Genomic DNA, 5821 nt, shown 5'->3' with positions numbered 1-5821 from the left:
TCTCCCAGACAGAGCTGGTGGCCATGACAGGCCACATGGAGGAGAGGATTTCTAGGAGCACTTGTGATTTACTACTTACCCCATCAACATCCTTTTATTTATTTGAGAGCATTTGTTTATTTATCTGAGAGGCAGAGAAAGAAACAGACACAGATCTGCTGCTTCACTCCCACAGGGACCGTAGAACACCCAATCTTGGGCCAGGCTGGGAAGCTGGGTGCTCAACCCAGGTCTCCCACAGGATCTCCATCTGGGTCAAGGTCCTCTATATACTGGAGCACTCCTCCACTGCCTCCCACAGGCAACAGGAGGAAGCTAGAGCAGAAAGCTGGTGTGGCCAGGACTCCAGCCAGGGATGTGCCCAGGCAGTGCTTCCCTGTTGGTCCACAGGAGCTATCTGCTCCACTGTGCATTGTCTTAAGGAGGTGAGGCTGCAGGGCAGCGACCCTTGTGGGTCAGGTGTAAAGAGGATGGGTCCAGATTTGACTTTAAAGAGCTGTGGGCTTGGGCCCAGCATGATGGCTTAGTGGCTGAAGTTCTCACTTTGAAAGCTCTGGGATCCCATATAGGTATGGGTTCTAATCCTGGTGGCTCCACTTTCCTTACAGCTCCTTGCTAGTAGCCTGGGAGAGCCATCAAGGATGGCCCAAGGGCCTTGGGACCCTGCACCTGAGTAAGAGACCTGGAGGAAATCCTGGCCCCTGGCTGTGGATAGGCGCGGTACCGGCCATTGCAATCCCATTGGGAGTAAGTCATTGGATAAAAGGTCCTTCTCTCTGTATATATGACTATGCTATAAAAATAAATCTTCAATTAAAATTTTAAAAAGAAAGAGAGATATGGACTGAAAACACCGGGAAGCCTGGAAGCCTGCTCTGTCTTTGGTCGTCTTCAAGAAAGCCCTACAGCATGCATTGCTTGAGAAAGCCCCTCCACATTTGTCATTCCTGCCTCTCTTCAACCACTGGGAAGGAGCTATCTTTTTTTCTTTTTTTTAATTTTTCTTTTTATTGGAAAGATGGATATACAGAGAGGAGGAGAGACAGCGAGGAAAATCTTCTGTCCGATGGTTAACCTCCCCAAGAGGCCACAATGACTGGAGCTGAGCTGATCAGAAGCCAGGAGCCAGGAGCCAGGAGACTATTCCAGGCCTCCCACATAGGTGCAAGGTCCCAAGGCTTTGGGCCATCCTGAACTGCTTTCCCAGGACACAAGCAGGGAGGTGGATGGGAAGCAGGCTGCCGGGATTAGAACCAGCACCCACATGGGATCCTGGTGTGTGCAAGGCAAGGACTTCAGCCACTAGGCCATCGTACTAGGCCCCAATTTCTTTCTTGAGCCCCCAAACCTTTCTTAACCACACTTTCTGAAATGACAAATGCTCTTGAACGTCAATCTCATGATGACAGAAAGGGACTTAATAGTTGGTCATGCTTGCCTGGAACGGATTGTGGTGTTGCCAACCCATAGAAGCGTGGGTTCAAGGCCCGACTGCTCCACTTCTGATCCAAATCCCTGCTGATGCACCTGGCGAAGCCACTGAGGATGATCCAAGTGCTTGCTCCCCTGCACCCACGTTGGAGATCCAAACGAGGCTCCCGGCTTTTGCCCCAACTGTTGCAGTCATTCAGGGAGTAACTAGTGGACAGAAGCTATCTCCCCTGTAACACAGCTTTTCAAATAAATAATTTTTTGTTTTAAAAAATAATTTATATATATAATTTATAATTTTGGAATTGTAAGTGTATGGATAATTGATAATATAGAAAATACATTATTTATATTATTTAGATGTTTTATTAGTAGATAGTATAGAAAATATTTCAGGAAATCCTCCATTTTCTGTTTATAAATTTTGTGAAAAATTATGCTGTTTGGCTTGCAGAAATGTCTTATTGCATTTTTCTTTTTCTTGAAAGGCTGATTTTACAGGGAGAAGGACAGGCAAATGTTCCATCTGAAGATACACTCCTCAAAAGGCCACAGTGGGTAGAGCTGAGCCAATCCAAAGCCAGGAGCCTCTTTGAGGTCATCATGTGGGTGTATGGACCCAAGCACTTGAGCCATCCTCACCTGATTTCCCAGGCCATAAACAGGGAGTCCAAGTGGAAGTGCAGGGTCCTGGGCACAAATCAATGCTTCTATGTGATATTAGCACCACAGGTGGAAATTTAGCCTACAGCAGGGAGCTCACTCAGAAATGACACTTCTGTTTCTATCTTTGATACCTGCATGGTTAAGATGGATACATGCCCATGGAGGACTCTGATTTGGGTGAGGCTAGGCTCCTCCTCACAATTGTCACAAATCTCTCCTTCTGCTACTTAAATGTATCATGACATTGTAAGTAGAGACAATGTTGCCAAATCCAGCACCCTAGTGTTAAGATATATGTAACAGTTTTGGAAACAGCTTGATAGCTTAGCAGCTAAAGTCCTCACCTTAAACATAAATGAGTTTCCTATGTTGTAAGATATTGATGTTTCCATAGATTGGGTTCCAGAATGTGTTGACTTTTGCTTTCTGTTTTAAAATATCTTACCCATGGGTCTTGCACAGTAGCATGGTAGGTAAAGTCCTGGACTTGAATACACAAGGATTCCGTAAGGACAGGTTCTAATCATGGCAGCTCCACTTTCCATCCAGCTCCCTGATTGTGGCATGGGAAGGCATGGGACTCCTGCACCTGTGTGAAAGACCCGGAAGAGGCTCCTGGCTCCTGGCTTAGAGTTGGCACATTTCCGGTCATTGTGGTCATTTGGGAAGTGAACCATGGGAATGAAGATCTTCGCCCCTGACACTCACCCTTTCCATATATCAGACTTTGCAATAAAAATAAGTAAAATTTTAAAAAAGTAAACTATCTTACCACAAAATATTTCAGGAAATCCTTCATCTTGTGTTTGGATTATGCTGTTTGGATTGCAGAACTGTCTTATACATGTGGAATTTCTCCTTTTCTTAGTGACTTTTACTAATCTGCATTAATTTTACTAATCTGCATACATTTAAACATTTTTAAAGATTTTTTTTATTGCAAACTCAGATATACATAGAGAAGGAGAGACAGAGAGGAAGCTCTTCCATCTGACAATTCACTCCCCAAGCGATTGCAATGGCCACAGCTGAGCCAATCTGAAACTAGGAGCCAGGAACTTCCTCTGGGTCTCGCATGCAGGTACAGGGTCCCAAGGGTATGGGCTGTCCTGAACTGCTTTCCCAGGTCATAAGCACAGAACTTCTGCTGCCATGATTAGAACTGGTGCCCATACAGCATCCTGGCATATGCAAGGCCAACACTTTAGCTGCTAGGCCACTGTGCCTGGCACTCCCTTTGCAATCTAACATCAGTTCACATTAGGATATTCCAAATTTCCCTTCTTTCAGGAAATACAGTGTTTAGGTATATTTGTAAATTTACATAAGTTGTTAGATAGAAAAATGTCAAAAGTTGGTGAATCTAAAACAAATTATTTCAGAGAAATTGTTTGGAATATGAGTTAGCCTTGGCCACTATGTTAATATTTAGAGTTAGCTTTTACAAGTTATTCACAGGATAAATGGATCAAGTTCCATGATCGAAAAGGCACTTGAAGTGACATATATATTTCAAAGTCTAATCTCAGTTCATGCCTAGCAGTTTGCCTAAATTTTAATAGAAAAAAGAATGTCTTTTTGATTAAATTAAAAAAAACCCTTCATTCTAAATGTCAGTTTACTTCACAGAAGATGCTGTATTAAACTGTGCTCACGGATTGTATATTCTGAAGCTACTATCTTGCATATCTGGTATTGTTACACTGCTTTAGGATGCAAACAGTTTATTAAAACGTGATTGTGTATTTTGCTTTCTATTTCTGTGTAAACTGATTGACCATTTCCCAAAGCTGAAATAAGAACAGAGGGAGTGGCACGGTAGCTCACCAGGCTGATCTTTCACCTGCAGGTGCTGGCATCCCATGTGCTCACTGGGTTATGTCCCAGATGCTCCACTTTGCACCCAGCTTCCTGCTTGTGGGAAAGCAGTGGAGGATTGCCCAGGCCCTTGGGCCCCTGCACCCACATGGGAGACCTGGACGAGGTTCCTGGCTTTGGATTGACTCAGTTCTGGCCGTTTGGCTCAGTTGTGGCTCATTCTGTCCATTTGGAAAGTTAACCATCCAACCCAAGATCTCTGTGCATCTCTCTTTCTCATCTCTGAAAATTTGCTTTTCAAAAAAAAAATACTACTGAAATATTTTTAACAAAAACAGAAAATGCCAAAAGATTTGTTCTCTTTTTTTACTCAGTGACTAGCTGTTTATACGTTATAAGAAGCAAATTAACCTTTTTTTTTTAATTTATTTATTTTTATTGGAAAGGCAGATTTACAGAGAGAAAGAGCTTCCATCAAGTGGCTCACTCCCCAAATGACCACAGTGTCCAGAGCCAAGCTGAGCTGAAGCTAGGAGCTTCTTCCAGGTTTCCCACATGGGTGCAGGTTCCCAAGGCTTTTGGTCATCCTCTACTGCTTTCCCAGGCCACAAGCAGGTAGTAGCTAGGACACGAACAGGTGCCCACATGGCATCCCAGCACATGCAACGTGAGGATTTAGCTACTAGGCATTTATAGCCTTGAGGCATGTTATAAATATTATAAAATTTGTAGCTAAATTAAGAGTTTCCTGTTCTCTTCATTTTTAACAGTTATATACCCTACATATTTCTGCACAGAATTTTAAAAAGTCTGAATAGTTTTCTACTGTTGCATAATAAGTTAGTGCAAACTTGCAGTTTCACAACACACAAGTATAATCTCACAGTTTCAGTGGATAATTATGACTTAGTGAGTTATCTATAAGATAGCTCAGGCATTGCTTAGAAAATGGATATTATCTAGATGCAGGATGAAGCAGATACTCTTTCAAATGACACATATATCAGAGGAATGTCTATCCTTGGTCCTGTGGGATCCTGGAGCCTGGCTTCTCTTGGGCGCTTGTTGAGAAAGGTTGCTTTTAGTTCCTAGGGGTCACTTCAACAGCTTGACGATTTTCAGTTTCTTGTCACATGCTTCTCCAAGGATTTTCCTTTCTTGGGCAAGAAATCTGCCCTGCAGAGTCTGCTCTAGGTGAGAGGAGTGTCCCTGGGAAATGCCTCCAGGCACCCACACAGTCCTGAGAGGGGCAAGAGGATCCTAGAAGCAGAACTACCTCAAAGAAAGCTCCTTTATATTTCAGAGCTATCTGCTTTTCTTGCAAATCTGAAAATATTTTTGTTCATTCTGCACAACAATGCAGCTGCCTATCTTCTTCCCTTATGTAATCTCGATGAAGAAACCAAGCTAACTTCTGAATCTTCCGTGACTAACAGTCACAATAACAGCATTATTTTCTTTTTTGTTTTTTATTTATTTTTATTCAAAAGACAGATATGCAGAGAAGAGGTGACACAGAGAGGACGATTCATTGATTCATTCCCCAAGTGGTTTCAATAGCTCGAGCTGAGCCAATCTGAAGCCAAGAGCCAGGAGCTTCTTCCAGGTCACCCATGCAGGTGCAGGCTCCCCAGGCTTGGGCCATCCTCGACTGCTTTCCCAGGCCACATGCAGGGAGCTGGATGGGAAGTGGGTTTCTTGGATTAGAACCCGCACCCATGTGGAATCCCAAGGCATTCAAGGAAAGGACTTTAACTGCTATGGTACTGCTCCAGGCTTGAGTTCATATCTGGATATGGAATCTAGGTTTCATGGTTTGAAAGACACAAATTTTATTTGTTCCGTTTCATGTTGCTCATGTAGTAAATGTATTCTTTTAGCTTTTGGCTTTAAATAGAACATAGCA

Source organism: Ochotona curzoniae, unplaced genomic scaffold (assembly GCF_017591425.1).
Source record: "Ochotona curzoniae isolate NIBS_2020 unplaced genomic scaffold, NIBS_Ocur_1.0 contig_1888, whole genome shotgun sequence".
In the NCBI taxonomy this organism is placed as follows: domain Eukaryota; kingdom Metazoa; phylum Chordata; class Mammalia; order Lagomorpha; family Ochotonidae; genus Ochotona; species Ochotona curzoniae.
The sequence above is the reverse complement of the archived record's forward strand: the minus strand, read 5'-3'. Positions refer to the sequence as shown.